General features: G+C 33.4%; 1 pseudogene; it reads right to left on the bottom strand.

Annotated features, from left to right (window-relative positions):
- Positions 1-13,923: 13,923 nt before the first annotated feature.
- LOC111720454 lies at positions 13,924-23,705 on the bottom strand (annotated as a pseudogene).
- Between the last annotated feature and the right edge of the window lie 456 nt (positions 23,706-24,161).

Below are 24,161 nucleotides of genomic sequence, written 5' to 3' on the forward strand. Positions count from 1 at the left end.
GATGCCTCAATATAGCATAGCTTCTACTGTTTACAGATTGCTTATATGACTTTAACAATGAAAATGGTGAGAAATGGATGGGCATTTGTTTTCCACAGTTATAAAAATTGAATTCGTGAAATTAAATTTAAATCAGAAAACTGAAACTCACAAGGACATCAAGGGATAATCTTTCTCCCAAAAAAAAATATAAACTCCTTGGAGGCAGGATTGACTTTTGTAATGAAAGGTGATGGCTTGAGATTTGAAAACAATCTCTGTCCTTATCCTTTCTCAGTTACCCTTCTCCCTTCTAGAATGGAAGCTTCTTTGGGAGTGAGTCAGATATGGCTATATATGTAATAAGAGGTGGAGATTCATATCCTGTAATTCACATAACTTCTGTAATTCACATAACTTCTATAATATCCAATTAATGAGGAATCAGGGGAAAAACTTGTGCTTCAGGATGGGAAATAAAATGCTGCCTTTGGAGTTTCAAAGGTATATCTATTCACCTAGGTGTCCATTCTTGCAAGAATGTAAAATAAATCTTTCTTGCATTCATCAGTGAGTCAGTGGATTTCTTGGTAAGATATTTTGTATATTACAGAAATCTTGTTTACTTAAATTCTTGACCTTGGGGGAATTATTCTTGAGACTTTCTCCAAAACATCTTCCTTTTCTAGCCAGGGGTTTAGATTCTGGGTTCATGCTGCCTAGGAAATAAAAATCTCTTCAAGCCAAAAACATTGTCCCTCAGGTAATATGGTTGCTTTCTGCAAGAGAGTATCCTTGTCCTGAATGCTACCATTTTTAGGGAAGAGAAAGTCTATCTTTAAGAACTATTATCTTAGACCAATGGGGTGAAAAAGCAGGGGAGGAGAACTTATTTTTCCCCAGGGTAGTCATTAACTGTTCTTGGAGTAAAAGGGAGAGAAAAGGGGGAGAAAAAGGTATATGTACATGCTTCTTCCCTCTCCCCACCAGAGCCAGGTCTATTCTGCTGCATTCTGGTCTATTATCTGAGCACAGGAAAAGAAAAACAAGAATGAACTGATTTGTTATCTTACCTTTATATGTCAGGGCAAAGGGGATGACTCTTTCAAATCTCCATTTTTCCAGGAATCCCAACCAGCCAATCATCTTAGGCAAATCTTCAGTTCTCAGATCCAGTCACTGGAAACCAATCAGAAATTTGTACCCTTATACTCTATAAAGGGAGAAATATGGTGATCAAGTTGTTAGGAACTTTTCCCTCACACAGAAAAGATCAAAGCAATAAATGTGCACGATAAGTTATTAGAGTTGAACTGCTTCCTCAGAGCATATAAACAATTCCTTTTTCCATATCCTCCTTTATCTTCACCCCAGAAGGTCTATTGAATGTCTTGTCGACCTTCTTTGATTTCTCTTGACATGCAAAAATAATAGTTGAACTCATCTCCTTTAACCTTACAAATAAAGGTAAGATAACAAATCAGTTCAGTCTTGTTTTGCCCTATCCACCCCTTTTTGGTCACATGACCAGTTCATCTTCTTTCTAGATAAAAATCTTCGCATATCTCTTATACATTTTTCTCCTTTTTTTGTTGTCCTTCCATTTTTGATTTTAAGTGACTGTGGGATGACTTTGCTTAGTTAGGTCTCTTGTCAAGCTTTGTTTAAATTGCTTTACTTTGAACTGCTTCTCCTAGTTTAATGAGATAGCATTGCTCAAAATTGTCTATAATGCTTCTTCATAAGGTTTTACAAGTGGGTTTATATGTTGATTTGAGATTATCTTTTGATTCCATATCTGAATGCTTATCAAATAACTTAATTGCTTGTTGATTCAAAGTGCATCATAGATTCTTTTGGTCTCCTTGTTATGATAGTTGATTTTGGAGTGATTGGTTAAACTTCTATATGAAATTCTATATATAACATTGTATCAAGATTAATCTATTACAAATGCAGAGGAAAGTTAAAATATGAGAGCTTTTCTAGAATGATTATTACCATTTTGGGAGGTTAGATAAGGAAAAGCATTAGGATGACAAAATTCCAAAAGGTAATGATGAGGAAAATGAACATAATCTATAAGAAGAGAATAATGTGACTTAAGGTATAGAAACTGAAAACAGTGATAGTCCATTTTTAGTAGTATGGAATAAAGCTTAATGCCTTGAGCATAGTGGACGTTCAGAAATATTTATTTAGTTCTTGAAATTTATTGAGTGCTTTTCATGTTATGATTCATTAATTTTTGGTAAAATAATAATCTATTATTATATGATAGTTATAACCCAGAATCATTCTGTTTTGAGAAGTGAGTCATCAGAATACACATATTCAACTTAAATTTTTGACATATCTATCTACATATATTATGTATGTATATACATAGATGTATTTTCATTGGTCAGTTTTTGGAAGTATTACTGTATAAATTATATTGATATAGACAATCTACATACATCAGACAATGTTTAAATCAACAATGTAATTTGATGCTTTGGCAGAGAATAAACAAATGCCTGAGAGTATCACTGGCAGTGTCTTAATATCAAACTAAAATCCATTATAAAAATATTCAGTGAAAAAAGCTTAATTAAAACTGCCTAGTATAAAATAGAATTCTAGTTTATCATTGTCAGCAAGCATTATGGTTTATTTTCTGGTCTTCAAGAACAATATGGGTGGGTACCATCAACAACTGAGTACTTAAAAATTCTGCATAAGACTATTAATTTTGCTTTCCAGAGACAGGTATGCAAACCATTCATATTCATTACATTTATGAATGGGGATATATTTAAGTTTCAATCTTTCTATCTGTCTGTCTCTCTGGGGGCATCTGTGTGTATGTGTGTGTATGTCTGCTTGTCTGTCTCTCTGTCCAAAGCAGGTGAACAGGCATATATCTACTGTATTTTCATTGGGTCAATTACTTGAGTAACTTAGTATTTTACTAGGAATTCTATGAAATAAAAAAAGCTATTTAAATATATTCTTAGAATGAAGGAGAAAAAGATAAAGGATCAAGAGATGATAAATGAGGGGTGTATAGAGAGATATTTTAAGGTAGTCAAGTTGGTAAATGGGGAACCTCATGTTTTACTGTTTAATCTGAAGTCATCTTCAGAAGTGGGAAAATTTGGATTTTAGGGGTTTAGGGCTTAAGGAAAGTAAAGCTTTAAAATAGTATCTGGAATAATTTAATCAATTCTTGTCATGACCTTTTAGGAAGGACATTGATAGGTAAGCTGGAGACTATCCAACAGGGCAGTTTAACAGGGGATGAAGGCTTTTACTTCATGCTATAAAAAGATTTGTTGAAGGTATATTTTGTTGAAAAGCAGACTTGGGGTCAAGGACATGATAATTGTCTTCAAAAATTTAAATGGTTGTCACATAGAAGAGTGGTCTTTTTAGCCATATGGGTCAAAATGAAGACTAATTTCCTGGAAGTTGCAAAAAGGAAAATTTATGTTTGATAGCATAATGTGGCTGATATAAGTGGATCCTAGTGTATAAGAAAGAAGTATTTAAATAATGATAGCTATTCAAAAATCAAATAGCCTACTTTTGCAGATAGTGAGTTCTTTTCTCATTGGAAGTCTTCAAGAAAAACCTAGATGACTGCTTGTAGATTATGTTGGAAAAAGGATACTTGTTCAGATATGATTTGTGATATGAACTGAATATTTATCCCTGTCAGGAAGAAGCCCATATGGCAATGATCAGAAATAAACAATTCCCAGACTATCCTGTTGGTACAGAGTGATTGTGAAGATGGAACTCTATTGTCTATCTTTCCAACCTCTGTGCATCTTTAAACAGCCTTTGAGATATTGATTGATATTTTTAGACAGGTCTGAGACTTGGTCTGCCAATGTATTCCATCTGGCTCCTTGATCCCCCCTCTACTTATCTTTTCTTCTTCTTCTTGATTCCCCCATCTCTTGAGTTTCAAGCTTTATACCTGGGAAACCCCCAAGGAATATATTTCCCCTATAAAGGATCTGCTTATGATGAAGATCTTTGTTAAGTTTTCCTCAGGACTAAGCCCACTATGAGGTTACTCTCTCTCCCTTCTTATGGTACCTTTTTTTTTTTTTTTTGCTAGTCTACCATACTCCTCCATGGATCTAACATGCGAATTAATGGCTTATTCCTATTGACTGATGTCTTACTCCCATTGATTGATTGAGATGAAGATTAATAGAACTGAAAAAGGAAAAGAATGATGAAATCAGATTATTCACATGAGTATTAAAGTTGTCAAAAATTGTAGAAGACACGGTAAAGTGAAAACATAAGCTAGGTGTTAAATTCAGTAAAGAGAAAAGAAGTAAAAGCTGATGCTAACAGGCAATAGTGAAAATATTTAGAATGATTAAAATAAATAAATAAATGATATATACTTTTAATGAGAAGAAACAGAATTTATCATAGTATATCTATGGTAATAAAATTGCACCAGGGACCCAAGAAGTAGGTTAGTTATAAAATATAATAAGGTATACAAAAAATCTTTTAAAAAGAGAGTATTTTATTTTAAAGTATTATTTTCAGTCATCTTTTTAAGATTAATTGTTTCATCATCTGTGTTAACACTATTCTAGCTCCATAGCTAATTCCCTAATCCATAGGCCCATTAACTTTTATGCATTTTGTGATATTAGACAAGTTACTTGACCTTTATGTTCCTCCTTTTCCTAATCTGTAAAATGAATTGGAGAAAAAATATCTTTGCCAAGAAAATCTTAAATGAGGTCACAAAGAGTCAGATAAAATTGAATCAATTGAACAACAATGTCTGAGTAAAAAGTACACTGAAAAAGTCAGGAAGCTTATTTTCTAGTCTCAGCTTGCCATTAAATACTTATGTGACCTTAACAAAGTTATTTAATCTCTCAGCACCTTTGGTTCCTGTTTTATAAAATGTCTTATTAGCTTTCTTTGTCTTCTAAAAGTCTATTTTTCTGTGTCCTCAATTTCAGGTGAGTTTTATTAATGTGTGTATCCTAAATCTCACCAAAATTCTTCTGGGGCTCTAACAGAGTTTAGCTGTCATGAAGAAATGTAGATACTGGTAATTTTTGTCCTAAGAACAAATAGCATATGCTAGATAATAATACTCCATGTGCAAACTTTAATGCAGAGGTTTTTAAGTGTGTGTGTGTGTGTGTGTGAGAGAGAGAGAGACAGAGAGAGACAGAGAGAGAGACAGACAGACAGACAGAGAGACAGAGAGAGAGAAAGAGAGACAGAGAGAGAGAGAGAGACACAGAGAGAGACAGCCAGAGACAGAGAAACAGAGACAGAGAGAGAGACAGACAGACATTTGACAGTCTGATGAAATCTGTGGTTCCCTTCTCAGGATAACGTTTTTAAATAATTGAAGAAAATGCTAAATTTCAGTCAGAGGTTAGCGAAAATAAAGATGTAAAATGTCTTTTACCCTATTTAATTTCACAGATCCCCTGGATATGTGAATCATACCCACAGTCCCCAGGTTAAGAATTCTTACTTTAATGGACTTTTTAGAGCACTCTCTTACATCCTGACTTCTATAATGATAGGCAGGTTTATTCCCTTACCACACAAATTCTTCCCCTTTCTTTTGACACATTAACCTTGTTCTAATGAAAGACTCTATTAACCTTAGCTGCCTGTTTTGTTTAAGTGACAAAAGCATCTGGGATAATGCCAGAATTTTAAAAAGCTTTTGATAATCAACATTTGGGTACACACTTTGCTTCTGTCAGCAGCAACATTTTGCTTTAAGAAAAGCATTCTGCTTTCTCTTCTCACAAAACAAAGCACTAGGGGAAAATATATTTGTTCTCTTCCTTTAATATCTCAGATGTTATATTTTGTGCACCTGAATATAAATCTGTTTTATTTTCGAGATTGTAGGTAAAGGTTATGGAAGTCAAAGGTTAGTTTCATACAGATGATCACAACCTCTATAACTGCTAAGGGGAATTTTGATGGAAGTTGGCTTAACTTAGCTTTTGATTTGCTGACATAATAAGTGGTTCTAACACATTCTTTAGTAAACATCATGGACCAAGATACTGGCATCACCCTAGCCTGCAGAAATCAGTAAGATGTGAACTGGGTTGTGAAATAATATATCAGAACAAAATTGTTGAAAGGTGCTTTTTTTTTCCCCTTGATTTTTCAAAGAAAAATTTGATTGATCAGAAAGATGGTTAAATCCAGTCATCCAAAAACCTTTTAGGTACATTTTAAAATGCATGGGAAAGTTGAATTCATCTTTCTTTTTCTGTATGGTATTGCACTGTCTGCCATGTCAGCTTTGGAAATGAATTCTTATTGTCCAAAGAAGGAATAATCAATCTCCATAATTGATACCTTTAGAACATTTCTTTTCTGGAGATTTTAAGTGTAAAACTGCAGCAGTTAGAGCCAACATGACATTTTAACTAATTGTTCTCAATCAGTGGCAGATTGAGGGAAGAAAATAAGTAATTTTCTCAATAAGCATGCAGCATTTTGAAAAGGCAGGAAATATGGTCCATATGCCAGAACATAAAAAGCAAAAGAAATGCCACAGTTCATCAGACCAGGCATTTGGGACATAATATGATGCAATGGAGAGTTTGATGGTGTTGAAGTAAAAAAGGGATTCAATTCCTGACTCTTCCATTTCTATATCTGTGTGACCTTGCACAAAATCCTTAACCTCTCTGTACTACTAATCCATAAAACAAGGAGGTTGGATTGGATTTCTTTTAAAGTCCTTTCTACCTCTAAATCTATCATTGTGTGATTAGATTAATGCTCCAAATAGAATAGCATTTCATCTCTGCCATTTTGTCAGAGGATGTTTTATGAGAGAGCCTAATAGTTGCATTCTGTGAATAAACATCAAAAAGCTGTTGTTGTTCATCCTTCATTCTTGAAGAAGGACCAATGACACAGGAGGATGGTATCTTGACTTGTAAGTGAATTGGATTTATGTGAAGCAGAGATGCACAGTCATCAGCCTTATTCTCTCCTCCAAATACATGAGTAAAATGGCAAGATGTAGATTAAGATGACTGGTAATGGCCCCAGATAGAATGGAAGACTGGCCTTTTTAAGCTAAAGTCTTTCCCAGGTCTCAGTTTGTCTGAGGCACTGCCCATTCAGTAATTAAATACTAGGTAAGAAAAAAAGGCAAAAGATGGTCTAGTTTGCCTTCACAAAAGAATCAGTCTGGGACTAAAAACAAAATATACCTCAATCCCCATAGTTTGTTTACTCTGCACCTACTACTTACAAAATTACAGCCCAGAGCCCAGAGTTCAAAATCCTGGTAACTGCCGTTTCTTAACCCAGTCTCTCTGTTTTAGTTCTAGTTCAATCTTTATCAAAGGGAGCAGATTTTGTGGAATAAATACCCAACAGCACTAATTGCTAATGAGCTACCACCAATTGGAAGGTTGACTAAACAACTAGGAGGCAATTGCAGTGCCATCTAGACCACCAACTCAATTATCAGAGTAGCTTCTAAGTCCATCATCTGGACAGTGAAACTAGTGAGATTTATTCTTACAACTGCTTTTGCAGGAGCTAAAGTCTCTATCTACCTCACTAGCAGCCACAACTACTGAAGAATCAGAAAACAACATTCTTACTACCAAAGTCCTTAGCTCTTTCACATGGTTTGACAGCAGAAATTGATAAAATTTGATTAATGGTTTTGATATGAAAGAAAATGTGTTGCTATCTCCTTTAACACTAAGCACCACTGGGCCTTTCTACCTGACTTTTGTGTATTCTATTAGTGTGAGTTTTTAGAAAACAATGACTATAATAATGATTTTTTTTCTTTGTATACCCAATTGTTAGCACCAAGATTTTCCATTGCTTTCTTTCTAGACCAATCGAAATATAATTAATTATACTACAGTTGCTACCAGGGATGATCATAACTTCTACAACAATGGTGTCAAAGTCAAAGTAAATAAGGATCACTACAGGTAATATGCATTAACTTAGTATGAAAAATACTTATTAACATTATATTTTATTTACTTTGTTAAATATCTCCCAATTATATTTAAGTCTGATTTGGTTAAATCTTAGGTGTGTTAATGGACTATTTTAAAAGACTGGACACAAACACAGTCTAAATCTGACCCATCTATTGATTTCCTGTTCCCTACATAAATATCTAACTTTTATTTACCTTATTTATAAGAATTTCTTTTTTTAGATAAAATTATAGCTGGGTCATGAACATTAATGATATGGTTAACTGGCATAGACTAAATCCTACTAATTTCTCCCCAGTAACAACCAAAGTCATTTTCCTTTGCAATGGTGGTTGCAAGAAATATTTCATATTGGTCAATTAATCAATCAAATATTTTTAAGCCTGTATTATATTCAAGAGACTGTTTGAGATACTGGAAATTTAAAGATAAAAATGAAATATTCTCTTCCTTTAAGGATCCTGCATCTTCTAGGGACAGACACTATGTATGCATAGACAAATATACAAAATATAAAAAAGTAGATGTTGGAGATTAGTTGGAGGAGGGTACTAGCAGATGTGGGGATCAGCTCAGGAAGCTATAGAATGATTGTAAGCAACACAGGTAGAAGAAGTAACATCTTTTTAAAAAATAATATTTTATTTCCCCTCCAATTATTTGTCACGATAATTTTAACATTCATTTTTACAAAATTTTGAATTCCAAGTTTTCCTTCTTCTTTTTCCTAACATGGCAGGCAATTTGATATAGGTGATACATGTGCTATCATGTAAAACATATTTCCATATTTTGTCACAGTTATGAAAAAAGAAACAGATTTTTTAAAAAAAGAATAAGATAAGTGAAAAAGTAGGCTTCAGTCTAATGAGTCCATCATTTCTTTATCTGGATGTGGATAGCATTTTCCTTCATGAATCTTTTGTTCTTGTCTTGAAACATTGTCTTGCTGAGAAGAACTGAGTCATTCATAGCTGATTATTGGAGGACAATCTCTCTGAAAAATAGGATAAACATGATTTTAATCTGCATTACTAATGTTTCTTCCATCTCTTTTTAAGTTTAAGCCAACAGAGCAGTAAATTAAATCTTGATTTGTTTGTTTGTTGATTTCCAGCATATAAATGCTCAGACTAAGAATTTAACAATCTGTTCTCTGGGCTCATATGAACCTACTAGCACATTCCTGGATATTTGTGATCACCTTGGAAATGATTCCCTTTTGTCATATACTGACTCATGGGAGAATGCCTGCTGAGCTTAATAGATGTTTATTTTTAAGGCTAATGTTCCTAGATAAGAAAGTGAATACTATGAGTCAGGGTGCTTCCTGTGTTCTGCATCCTGTGTTCCCTTGTCAAAGCTAAATACTTCCCATGCAAATGCCCATAGTATTAATCCTTGAATCTAGATTTTGATCTTTCTGTATTTGAGTTTCTTTGGAACAGAAGTGGACTTCTTTTTTTTTTTTTCCTCTGTGGGGTGGGGAGACTGATATTTCCTCTCTTCCTCCCTCTTACCCCTCCTCCCCCATTTTGTTTCCCAACTCGGGGAGTTATATTTTTAGATTCTGTAAAATTATCTTTAAAGACATGCAGAGTTGAAGCCAAATATTTTGACTCAATCAATCATTGTCTGTTAAATAGTATCATTTTATTTTTATTGAAATTTAACATGTAGGTAATATGCCTCATATTGAAAATATACCAGTTTTTGTGTGTGTATATGATTTAAAAAGAAACCTTATTAAACATATGTGTAAATCTATTGTTTTTTTTTAAGTAGCACATTTTACCCCAAATACAAGAGATTTTTCTTTTTCTTGACAATTAGATACTTTTAATTATTCTATCATCTTAACTTCCAGTATATTTCTCCTTGTTCCTTTTCCCTTCCCCTTTTAACAAATAACCTGAAAAGGAGAGGGGAAAAAAGCAATTCAATAAAGCTAATCAATGCATCAATACAATTTTCACAGAATGTTTAATCCTTCATTCTCTTAATTCCCTACCTCTATAAAGAAGGGAGAGAGGTGAATTCTGACATCTCTTTTTCAGTATTACTTGGCCATTACACAGCATTATTTTCTTTTTCCTTTTCTTTCATTTTCATTATTATAGAAATATATTTTATATTCCTAGTTCTCTTTGCTTTAGTCTGAATCAGTTCATATAATTCTTCCAATACTTCATATTCATTGCTGTAGTAATATTCCATTATCACATAACACAAACTGTTTTGCCATTTCCCTGTCTCCCAAAATATTCTGACAAATATTTTGGCATATGGTTTCTTTCTATCTTTGATCTCCTTGGATTATTAATTTAGTAGCTAGATCTTTTTTATTTTCTAAACATAATTCCTAAACCATGACTATATAAATAATGAACAGAATTCAAGTGAGGAAACTCCATTTCAGATATTTTAAAAAGCTATTGGAATGTTTGAATTTTAAATTTGGTTAGAATTGGCAATATACATAAAGAAGATGTAGTTTAACATGAATGTCTCATTGGTGTCACAGTCTTGCTTTCTACTGGAGACAGGCACAGATGGCAATGTTTGTTCAAGTTCTTGCTTAAGACTATTTCTTTGAGATTTCTGTGACATTCACAGGCTAGTCAGTACTGAGAAAAAACATATAAATTGTCATAATAATTCAGATTTGTCCCAAATTTTGAAATTTATAAAGCACTTATTACTTTATGAGATAGATAACATAATATTAATGATATTTTCATTTTAACGATGAAAAGACTGAGTTGTAGACTTCCCCAATGGCACTCATTTAGCAAGAAACAGAGACAGCCTTTGAAACACGGTCTTGTCCTCTAGTTCCAATGATCCTTCCCCTGGGTCACACTATCTTTCATAGACTAATAATGAGGCTTATAAAAAAAGAGCTCATTAATAAAAGGTACTTCAATTCTCCCCCCAGGTGTGAAAAACAGATAACAACCAATAACTTCTTACATGTTGCATGTAAGAGGTAGAGAACCAGTTGCTGTCTCAAAAAAAAGTGATACTAGCCTTGCAAAGCAATGGGTAAATAGATTAGCTCACCAATTTCTTTTGGACTCTTATATTTAGTGCTCCTGCATCCCATCTGTTGTATGTGAACTAGCTACTATTCACAGTGTCTGGATAACCATTTGCATCTCTGCTGTAAATGGGACATATTGAGAATGATAAATCACTTCTGTGGTCATTCAAGGAACACACTTCAAGGCAAACCATTAACATTATTGGATGGAATGGGGGAAAGTACTGGACTGGCTTGAGTTAAAGACCCTGGGTTCAGATTTTCCTTCTAATACTTAATGCCTATAATCTTGGACAAATCATTTAACCTTTTCACCTCCTCCATATTCTCATATATAGAATAAAGAGTTTGAATTAGAAGTCTACAAAGTTTGTATCTATTATAATCTTAAGATCTGTGAGTAATCAATTGTGTAAAATAGTGGAAAGGCCAATGGTTCTGTAGTAAAAAACTCCCGTTGAAATCTATTGCCTGTAGGATCTTTGATCAGTCACTTTTCCTAATCTTGATTTTAGTTTCTTTATCTCTAAAATAAAGAGGTTGTCCTTTTTGACCTCCAGGACAAATCTCAATTTTAAATCTGTGATCTTCTGAAATGACTTGAATCTCTCAAGGAACAGACTTGAAAAGACAGTGAAACAGCTAAAGACAGTGGCAAGAATTACTAGATGATCCAGCCTGTTTCTTTAAAAGATAAATACACACACACACACACATTTACATTGTCCTGAAGGTAGTTTCTTGAATCCCATATATCTCCAAAAAGCAGAGGAATTAGAAATCCTATTCATGGCAGGCAGTATGTTATCCAGGCCTTGGAATGCAGGAACACTGAAAATCCCCATTAATGGAACTCTGCTTGCCAATGAGATTCCTTTTTTGAGTTGGTTTCATGCATTTGATGAACTATAGTTAAGCTTTTAACATAATTGTTCTTTAATTATTCTCAGGAGAGATATGTTTTGATATTAGAACTGTGTTTTTGTTTTTTTTTAACTCTAATTACAGTATAAAAACAACACATCTACTCTGCCTTTGTAGGAAGAATAGAGTCCCCATTAGATGAGAAAGGGAGGAAATTCTTCAGGGCTATTTATAACTGGACACGGTCCGTTTAGGTTATTATTATTGTTACTGTGCGACAGAGCCAGAAATAATTTTTTTTTAGCTTCTACTTCTTTTTATCAGGCGTGTACAATATACCAAGAACATTATTTTTTGCTGTTGCTGTTGTTAACAATAACATTGTTTAAAATGATCCTAAGACTTTTTGAGCACTCTATATATTATAGCTTTGATACAATTCTACTTCTTAGTTTTTGTATAGGTAGGTCTTGATTAATGTAAATAAAGAATCTCCTGAAATATTCACATAATTAGAATTTATACTATTCAAAGTTACAATTGATTATAATTAGGTAATATGGTAATATTAACATTTGACAATTCCCCAGCAACAGGTTCTTTTGGAAATAAAAAGGTAAGTAAAGTATAGACAGCTGTCTTTTTTTTTTTTTTAGAGTCTTTGCATAATTTTTAGTGGTTCTCCATCTGTTAGGCTTTACACTTAGCAATATAACTTTCCTTCCTGTTAAGTCATTTGTTTAAGCTACTTTACCAGGTTTGTGTTCTTTATTGACAGGACTGCCTTTGCTGGTGCTATGTGTAAGGAGCCCATCTTCAAATCAAGAGGACCCTAATTCAGATTCTGCTTCTGATACATACTGACTTTAAGCCATTGAGGGCCTCTAGTATCTGTAGTTCTTAGTATACTCCCTGGAACATAGTAGGCACTTAATAAAGCTTATTGATTGAATAAAATAATTTCCAAGCATGATTTAATTCAATAAATATTTTTCAAGTGCTAACTTTGTGCTGGGCAATGTTCTAAATAATGAAGATATAAATAAGAAAAAGGAAGATGGTCCATGTACAAGAATGTCTGAATTATATTTAGAGTTTTATCTTTATGAACTCAATAAAGCTTGCCTTGTCATCTTCCTGTTCCAGTGTCCAGCAGTGGAACAATTTAGCCCACTTCTGTCTCACAAAATTTGTTCCATCATCTTTTATGCTCATGGTTTGGGCAGTTTCCTCTTTAGTCTAATAGGATGGAATAGCTCTATACTTTGTTCCAGCTTTTTGTTTCCAGTTTTTTTTTTTCAGGGTCGTACTAGTAACTTGTAGCTTCTAAGCAGTTCTGCTATTTGGGCAGCGCACAGTTCGTCAGAGCAGTATGAGGCATATGAAAAGCATACAAAAACTAGAACATTTTTGGAGAGATTCATTTTAGCAGCATTCCCATCATACTCTAGAGAGATGAAGAAATACAGTATTCAATTTGAACTTGAATCTTGGACATAATGAAAATTTTGCATTCAGTTCAATAAATCATTTTTAAAAACTTCCCTTCCAAGGCCACTTGATAACAATCAATCATTTTGATTTATTACATTTATTAATCACCTATCATGTGACAAGAACTGTGCTAAGCATTGGAAATACAAAGATAAGCAAATTCATCTGCATGAAATGTGTGTACGTTTGTGTGTATGTTTATTTTCTTTCTAACCATATACATAAAAAGGGGCAAAAGATAGTTCCTGCTTTGAAGGAACTGACAATCTGATGGAAGAGGCAACATACAAATAAATATATATTAAGCAAGCTATATTCAGGATAAATAGGAATTAACAGAAGAAAGGCATTGGTATTAGGAAGAGTTGGGAAAAACTTCCTGTAGAAGATATGATTTTATTTGGTGTTTAATGGACATCAAGTAAGTCAGTAATCAAAATAAATACTAAAACAGTAAAAGGGAGCTAAGTTTTTTTTTTTTCCTGTACCAAATTTGTTTTATTTATTTAAGGAGTTTATAATTCCTCATTCAGCTTGATAAATTCATTAATGCTGTTTCCATATGAAGGAACATTCTTTTCTATAAGTCTTGCTTTTCCTCCCAAAAGCTGATGGAGAGCTGTGGAACATCCTACATAGAGACACTGTTTGTGCATGGCTGAATACAGTGGTGATTTTCTAGCAGCCTAGACTCTTGACATCTGTGGAGGAGGAGTTTGGACTGTGTCAGGTACTTCTTGTCTTTCTGCTTTTTCTCCTTGGAACATATTAGTACAGAAAGTCTTTCATAAGAATCATGTTGATGTGAGGAGATCTCTGCCAGATAAAACAAAAAAACAGGGTTAGATTCTGAAGGACTTTGAATGAATGCTAGGTAGAATATTTTGTATTTGTAACTTCATGCAGTTTTTTTTCCTTACAACTTCAGTAATTTGACTTTAAAAATTTAAACTTTAAAGACATCTCTCCAAATTCAAAATGTCTTTCCTAACAAAGAGAAACATTTAATCCAAACCAGCCAAAACAATAACTATGTCTGAAGAGCATATGTCAAATTCTCCATCTAGAGTTTTCTCCTGTAATTCTGAGAGAAGCTAAATATGTTTCCCATTTAGTTCTCTGGAACCAAGATTGTTCTCTACAATTAATTAGAATTTATTTGCTAGGCCCTCAGTAAATGATTGTAAGTCAAAAAAAGGTCAGAAGACTGAGTCAGGATAGAGAGCTTACCTATTAGTTAAGGAAGACCTGGATTTCAATAACCTGACCCTTAACATTCTCAAAATTTTCTTTCTTCACACATTGATTCTTTTTTTTTCCATCACAAATCTCTCTCTTTCTTTTTTTTTTTTTTTTTTTTTTTTTTGTTAAAGCTTTTTATTTATAAAACATATGCATGGGTAATTTTTCAACATTGACCCTTGCAAAACCTTGTGGTGTTCCAAATTTTCACCTTCTTCCCCCCACCCCCTCCCTTAGATGGCAGATAATCCAATACATGTTAAATACGTTAAGATATATGTTAAATCCAGTATATGTATACATATTTATAGAATTATCTTACTACACAAGAGAAATAAGATCAAGAAGGAAAAGAAACTGAGAAAGAAACAAAATGCAAGCAAACAACAAAAAAGAGTGAAAATGCTGTTTGTGATCCACACTTAGTTCCCACAGTCCTCTCTCTGGGTGTAGATGGCTCTCTTCATCAGAAGACCATTGGAAATAAATTGAATCATCTCATTGTTGAAGAGAGCCACGTCCATTAGAATTGATCATAATAAAAATCTTGCTGTTGCTGTGTACAATGATCTCCTGGTTCTGCTCATTTTACTCAGCATCAGTTCATGTAAATTTCCCCAGGCCTCTTTAAAATCATCCTGCTGAGTGTTTCTTACAGAACAATAATATTCCATATCATTCATATACCATAATTTATTTAGCCATTCTCCAGTTGTTGGGCATCCACTCAGTTTCCAGTTTCTAGCCACTACAAAGAGGGCTGCCACAAACATTCGTGTACATACAGGTCCCTTTCCCTCCTTTAAGATCTCTTTGGGATATAAGCCCAGTAGTAACACTGCTGGGTCAAAGGGTATGCACAGTTTGATAACTTTTTTTTTTTTTTTTTTTTTTTACCATAGTTCCAAATTGCTCTCCAGAATGGCTGGATCCATTCACAGTACCACCAATAATGTATTACACACATTGATTCTTGTTAAACTCTGCTCACTTCTTTCTACCTCTCCTCCTGTCTTATTGTTAAGTTGAATAGAGATGTGTAGCCAGAGAGAAAAGAACTAGTTTAAAGAGGGAGTTTGACAAGGCATGAAGATCTCTCAGAAAGTAGAAATATTTAAAAAAATTATTAAGTGCTCATTTAGCTAGAAAATATAACTGTATGAGCAAGGAGAAGGAAGAAGAGAAAGGAAGGTTCTCTTTTCTTTGGTCAGTGAGATTCATATATGCTAACTAAACTGAGTCAATATTAACCAAGAAGCATCTATTTCTGAAGCACTTTCTTTATGACAGCCACCAACATTCCCTGTCCTCAAGAAACTTACAATCAAATACAAATTTCTATACATATGCAAACATATATGTAAGGGTCAATATTTGAGGGAATGGCACAATTCAAGCCATTGTTGAATGGCTCTCTTCAACAATGAGATGATTCAGATCAGTTCCAATAATCTTGTGATGAAGAGAGCCATCTACACCCAGAGAGAGGACTGTGGGAACTGAGTGTAGACCACAACATAACATTCTCACTCTTTCTGTTGGTGTTTGCTTGCATATTGTTTATTTTTTTTCCCTTCTTGATGTGATTTCTCTTCTGCAGGAAGATAATTGTATAAATATGTATTGAAGGAGAATGGGAGCCATGTTCTTTCTTTTGTGCCTTTCCTATTTGTTATGTCTTAGAGTTTCATGGCTGACACAATTGTTCTTTTCAAATTGATTTTTCTCTGTGGACCCATATTACTCTACTCAATTAAACAGTCAACGATTGAGCTCTTTTCTTGTGCTCAGCATTGTGATAATTGTCATGGATTATGCAAAAGAAACAGAAGATGAGGTTCCCACCTTCTGTGAACTTATAGTGTATTTGGGGAGAGGAGGCACAAAATGATCAAAATGTTAGCATGTTCCAATTTCAGTCACCTTTTTTATGCTCATCACTCTAACCTCCAACTGTAATTACTGAATTTGTCATTGAACAGTTCTCACTTACTCCCCTAAGCACCAAATTCAATTATAACTTTCAGTTGAATCTCCTCATGTTTATTGTATTAGGATATCAGAAAAGTCAAAATAACTTATGATCAGGATATAGAGTAGATTAAGACAGTGCATTTAATTACCTCTAATCCCATAAATATGGATGGTGAACTCTTATGCAATGCATTGGCAAATGTATTCTGCTAATGGTCTGCTTTGTATCAAAGGAGCCTTATAGATATCACCCTTTAGGCATGCTATGTGTCAGTTCAGTTGAAAGGCAACCTGTCATTTCATACATCATATTTTTATACTTCTTTTTTTTTAAATCACACACAATTCTCTTACTTCCATCAATGTTGCCCTATTGGAATCCCACTCATCTTTTGAAGCTCATTTTAAATGTTACCTCTTTATGAAGAATTTCCTCAAAGTTGGAATCTCATTTCTTTCCAACGTTCCCAAACCACATTTCTTTGTACATTTTCTTGCAGCAATCAGGACATTCTATTTTGTGCTTGAAAAGTATGTGGCTAATTAAATTTTTTTTTTTTTTTTTTGTGAACAAAAATCCATTTTCTCTTTCTTCTACTTCTGCCCTCCCCTGGGGAAAAAAAGAACTTTTATAACAGATATTGTATAGATAGTGAAGCAAACAAATTTCTACATAGATCATGCACCTAAATACAATCTGTATCCTGAGTCCGTCATCACTCAGATAGAAGGTAACTGGCAATGGTTATATTATCAGAGTTCTTAAATCTTCAAAGTTGTTTTTTTTATATAGTTGTATAAATTATTCTCTTGGTTCTACTTATTTTACTCTGTATCAGTTTACACAAATCTTCCCAGATTTTAGTGAAACTGTCTCTTTCATCAACATGAAACATATTTCTCATATGTCATAATTTGTTTGACAATTCCCCATTTCCTGGGCAGCTACCACCTTAGTTTCTAGTTCTTTGCCACTACAAACAAACAAACAAAAAAAAGATGCATTGTAAATATTATTTTACATATAGATCCTTTAAGTCTTTAATCTCTTTGGGATCTGTATTTGTTTAGCACATACCTTATCTTTTACACTAGATTAGAAATTTAGGGTGAAAGATCTTGACTTCAGAGTCAGGATTAGGGTAAGCAAAGTAAAAAGCTTTCTAGAACACACTGTGTATTTTTGGGGTATGGGAGAGGAGCAATACAGTGCTTATCAATACTACTTTCTATAAATGTGATTTGTTCCCCTCAAATGCTCAGATTAATGTGTAATCCCATCAGTTTGGAAGTTTCCTTTAATGAGGCTGAGAACATCCCTTTCACAGCTTCCCATCTTGCATATTTCTTGCCTATGTGTTGTCTATAAATTTGGAATAGGGGATGAACCCAACATACATTCATTTATTTTTCTTGACATCAAGGGGATACAAGTGATACATACTTCTTTCTACCTATTAATCCTCATTTTTACATCAGTACTAGGCTCTCTTTTCCTTTTATCATCTGATAATGATGTCTTTGCTGCTCTTTAAATTTCAAACTTAATTATTAGTTATATGTTGTAGTCTACTTAAACCTACATTGCCTTCAATGAACTGTTCATTTTAATTTTTTCTGACATTACTACAAACCATAACTTGTCATTTAGTAATAATCCTGATTATTGGTATTTAAAAAGATGTACTTTTGCTTTCCAGAGAAGCTTAGGATCTTAAAAAGAACTTTGTAATTTCTTGAAAGTAGTTTGGCTGACTTTCATTCTACAATTCAATTTTAGGCTGGACACTTTTCCCATCTGTATTGTCTAAGATGTATATAAATATATGAATGTGCAAGTTCTTTAAGGTTATTTTTAATCCAGATACATGGTAAAATCTCTGCAACATATATTCTTCATCCTCTTAGCCTTCTAGTACTATTCTAATGTTTATGCTTAGAGTTATTGAACAAGGTTATTTCTATTAATCTTTCTTTGAATATTGAATAACTTCAGTATATGACTTGGGTACACTCATTATTAAAAGAAAACCTGTAAGGCAGCCTTTTGCATTACTGAACCAAATGCATTTATTTTATTTTATTATTAAAGTTTTTTTTTATTTACAAAGCATATGCATGGTAATTTTTTCAACATTGACCCTTGCAAAACTTTTTGTTCCAAATTTTCCCCTCCTTCCTTTCATCCCCTTCCCTAGATGGCAGGTAGTCCAATACATGTTAAATATGTTGAAATACACATTAAATCCAATATATTGTTCTTATTTATACAGTTATCTTGTTGCACAAGAAAAATCAGATAAAGAAAGAAGAAAAAGAAAAACTGAGAAAGAAAACAAAATGAAAGCAAATAACAGAGAGAGTGAGAATGCTATGTTGTGTTCCACACTCTTTTCCCATGGTTCTCTATTTGGATGTAGATGGTTCTCTTCATCACTGCACAAGTGGAAATGGTTTGCATCATCTCAATGTTGAAGAGAGCCATGTCCATCAGAACTGATTATTGTATAGTCTTTTTGTTGCTGTGTATAATAGTTTCCTGGTTCTGCTCATTTCATTTAGCGTCAGTTCATGTAGATCTCTCCAAGCCTCTCTTGAAATCATTCTGCTGGTCATTTCTTACAGAACAATAGTATTCCATAGCGTTCATATACCATAATTTATTCAACTATTCTCCAATTGATGGGCATCCACTCAGTTTCCAGTTTCTTGCCACTATAAAGAGGGCTGCCACAAACATTTTTGCACCTGTGGGTCCCTTCCTCTCCTTTAAGATCTCTTTGGGATATAATACCAGTAGAATCAATCCCAGCTGGATCAAAGGTTATGCAGAGTTGGATAATTTTTTGAGCATAGTTCCAAATTGCTCTCGAGAATGTTTGGATCTATTCACAGTTCCACCAATAATGAATCAGTGTCCAAGTTTTCCCATATCCCCTCCAACATTTGTCATTATCTTTTCCTGTCATTTTAACTAATCTGACAGGTGTGTAGTGGTATCTCAGAGTTGTCTTACTTTATTTCTATGATCAATAGTGTTTTGGAGCACCTTTTCATGTGGCTACAAATAGTTTCACTTTCATATCCTTTGACCATTTATCAATTGGAGAATAGCTTGAACTATTATAAATTTGAGTCAATTATCTATATATTTTAGAAATGAGGTGTTTATCAGATCCTTTGGATATAAAAACATTTTCCCAGTTTATTGTTTCCCTTCTAAACTTGTTTGCATCAGTTTCGTTTGTTCAAAAACCTTTTAATTTAATATAATCAAAATCATCAATTTTGTGATCAATAATGATCTCTAGTCTTTGATTACAAATTCCTTCCTCCTCCACAAATCTGAGAGGTAAACTATCTTATGTTCTTCTGATTTGTTTATAATATCATTCTTTATTTCTAGATCATGAACCCATTTTGACCTTATCTTGGTATATGGAGGAAGGTGTGGGTCTATACCTATTTTCTGCCATACTAGTTTCCAATTTTACCAGCAGTTTTTGTTAAATAGTGAATTCTTATCTCAAAAAGTGGCACCTTTGCATTTGTCAAATACTAGACTGTAATCATTGACTATTTTGTTCTGTGAACCTAACCTATTCTACTGATCAACTTCTCTATTTTCTTAGCCAGTACCAAATGGTTTTGATGACCGCTGCTTTGTAATATAGTTTAAAATCTGGTACAGCTAGGTCACCTTCATTTGCTTTTCTCTTCCTTTTGTTCTTCCAGATGAATTTTGTTGTTATTTTTTCTAGTTCAGTAAATTAGTTTCTTGGGAGTTTGATTGGTATAGCACTAAATAAATAGATTAGGAAGTATTGCCATCTTTATATTCACTCAATCTATCCACAAGCACTTGATATTTTTCCAATTGCTTAGCTCTGACTTTATTTGTGTGGAAAGTGTTTTGTAGTTTTGCTTATATAGTTCCTGACTTTCCCTTGGCAAATAAATTCCCAAATATTTTATACTCCAATAATTATTTTAAATGGAATTTCTTTTTGTATCTCTTGCTGTTGGGTTTTGTTAGTGATGTATAAGAGTGCTGATGATTTATGTGTATTTATTTTGTATCTTGAAACTTTACTAAAGTTGTGGATTATTTCTGATAGCTTTTTAGTTGATTCTCTGGGGTTCTTTAAGTATACCATCATTTCATCTGCAAAGAGTGATAATTTGGTTTCCTCATTACCTACTCTAATTCCTTTAATCTCTTTCTTCTCTTATTACCAAAGCTAGCATTTCTAACACAATATGGAATAGTAATGGTGCTACTGGGCACCTTGTTTCACCCATGATCTTATTGGGAATGGTTCTAGTTTATCCACATTACATATGATGCTTGCTGATAATTTTAAATAGATGCTTCTGACTATTTTAAGGAAAAGTCCATTTATTCCTATATTTTCTAGTGTTTTTATTAGGAATGGATGTTGGATTTTATCAAATGCTTTTTTCTGCATCTGTTGAGATAATCATATAGTTTTTGTTAATTTGGTTATTAATATGGCCAATTATATTGATAGTTTTCCTAATATTGAATCAGCCCTGCATTCCTGGTATAAATCCTACTTGTTCATGGTGTATTATCCTGGGAATGATTTTCTGTAATCTCTTTGGTGATATTTTATTTAAGATTTTTGCATCAATATTCATTAGGGAGATTGGTCTATAATTTTCTTTTCTGTTTTCAACCTATGTGGTTTAGATATCAGTACCATGTCTGTGTCATAAAGGGAATTTGGTAGGAGTCTTTCATTCCCTATTTTTTCAAATAGTTTATATAGTATTAGAGTTAATTGTTCTTTAAATGTTTGTTAGAAATCACATGTAAATCTATCTGGTCCTGGGGATTTTTTTCTTAGGGAGTTGATTAATAGCTTGTTCTATTTCTTTTTCTAAAATGGGACTATTTAAATAATTTATTTCCTCTTCTGTTAATCTGGACAATGTACATTTTTGTAGTTATTCCTCCATTTCACTTAGGTTGCAAATTTATTGGAATAAAGTAGGACAAAATAACTCCTAATAATTGCTCTAATTTCTTCTTCATTGGTGGAGAGTTCTCCCTTCTCATTTTTGAGACCAATAATTTGATTTTCCGCTTTCCTTTTTCTAATCAAATTAGCTAAAGATGAATCTATTTTGTTGTTTTTTTTCATAAAACCAACTCTTAGTTTTATTTATTGATTCAATAGTTCTATTAGTTTCAATTTTATTGATTTCTCCTTTTATTTTTAGAATTTCAAGTTTGGTATTTGATTGGGGGTTTTTAATTTTCTCTTTTTCTAGCTTTTTTAGTTAACATTTACAGATAAAATTACTAATTCTATATTTCTTTCCATCTTATTAACCCCAAATTATATTTTTGTCTTTCCTTTTTCCCTTCCTCCCCTTCCCAGTATTTTACTTATTACCACTACTTGCCTCAAGCAGTCCTCCCCCTGTAGAGACTCTCCCCCTTTCTTATATCTTTCTCCTACTATTTATCTTTTCTTTTTTATTTAGCCTAACCTCTTCCCTTTTCCCCTTTCCCCTCTTACCTTTCTATAAGGTGAGATATGTTTCTTGGTGAAACCACACATAGCTAATATTCTCTCTTTGAGCTAAATCTGATGAGAGTAATATTCACATAATATTTGTCACCTCCCTTCTTTCCTTCAACTATAATATGTTTTCTTTGCCTGTTCCTGAGATGTAATTTCCCTAATTTTACCTCCACTTTCCTCTTTTTTCTGTTACAATCTCCTTTCCACCTTTAGTTGTTTTTTTTTAATATTATAACAGTAACATCAGATTATACATGAACTCTCTATGTATATCCTAAACAGAAATCCAGTTCTCAAGATTTTTTTTTCTTTTTACCTTTTTATGCTTCTCTTGAGTTCTATATTTGGAGGTCACATTTTTTGTTTAACTCTGATCTTTTCATCAAAGATAATTGGAATTCACCAGTTTCATTGAATGTCCATCTTCTTCCCTGAAAGAAAATGCTCAGTTTAGCAGGGTAACTTATTCTTGGCTGTAATTCAAGTTCCTTTGCCTTTCAGCATATCAGATTCCAGGCCTTTTAATCCTTTAAAGTGGAAATTGCTAGGTCCTGAGTGATCCATATTGTGTCTCCTTGGTATTTGAATTGTTTCTTTCTGTCTGCTTGTAATATTTTTTCCTTAATCTGATAGTTCTGAAATTGAGCCACGATATTCCTTGGGCTTTTAATTTTGGGGTCTCTTTCAGGAAGTGTTTGGTGAATTCTTTCAATGGTCATTTTACCTTTTAATTCTATGATATCTGGGCAGTTCTCTTTGATGATTTCCTGAAAAATAGTGTCTAGGCTCTTTTTTTTCATCATGTATTTCAGGGAGTCCAATAATCCTTAGATTGTCTCTCCTATATTTATTTTTCAGTTTAATTGTTTTCCCAGTTAGGTATTTTACATTTTTTTCTATTTTTTTTCATTTTTTTGATTTTGTTTGACTGATTCTTGTTGTCTCATTGAGTCATTCATTTCCATTTGTTCACTTCTGAATTTTAGTGAATTATTTTCTTCATTTACTTTTTTTTTTTTTACTTCTTTTTGTATTTGTCCAATTGAATTTTTTCAACAAGTTGTTTTGTTCTATGGGATTTTTTTTTCCATTTCATAAATTCTGTTTTTAAGGAGTTATTTTCTTTTTCTATTTCACAAATTCTGTTTTTCCGGGAGTTGCTTTCTTTTTCCATTTTATCAAATCTATCTTTTAATGAATTACATGCCTTTTCCAAACCCTCTTGCAAAGTTTTAAATTCCTTTCCCCATTTTTTTTTTCCTAGATCTCTTTTAAGATCATTTTAAATTTCTTCTAGAGAGCCTTATGGACTGGGGACTGGGTTATATCACTTTTGGGGGCTTCATCTGGAGACAATGGATCCTTAGAGTTTGAAATATGTTCTTCTCTTTCATCATAAAAGTTCTCTATATCAGAGTCCTCTTTACTTTTTTACTTATTTTTTTTTTTAAAAAAGTTAAGGTCTGCTTTTAGGGTAAGGGAGGTTTTCCAAACTTCCTTTATAAATGGTAGCTAGGTCAGTGCTGACTCACTTCTGGTGGTGGGGGGCGTGGCCATGTGCCATGAGTTTCTGGTGTTGTGGAGTTTACTATTGATCTTTTGTGTTTGTGTTGGATGTTTTATAACTTTTCTGCTGATCTACTGGCTTGCAACCAGGGCAGAGTGGCCCACTCTGCTGGAGATTCCATAGATTCCTCCCTGTAGATTCTCTGCCATGGGGAATCCCCACTACCCCTTAGAGTCCACACCGCCCACAGAGTCTGCACCACCTCGAGATTCTGCACTGTTTATGCTGGCATCTGTGCTCAGCTGCTTGTGTTGGCTGCCTCCCTCCCATTTCCACTTGAAATAAACCTTTTCTGGTGATCTTCACAATTATCTTCTGCTGGTAATTTGTTGCACTCCTAATATTTTGTGGGTTCTGCAGGTCCAAAGCTAATTCAGAGACTGGATTTGCTAATTAGTCTGAGGATTATAGGAGAAGGTCAGAAAGAAATGTGTGTCATCTTCGCC

This window comes from Sarcophilus harrisii, chromosome 4 (genome assembly GCF_902635505.1).
Source record: "Sarcophilus harrisii chromosome 4, mSarHar1.11, whole genome shotgun sequence".
Taxonomy (NCBI): Eukaryota; Metazoa; Chordata; class Mammalia; order Dasyuromorphia; family Dasyuridae; genus Sarcophilus; species Sarcophilus harrisii.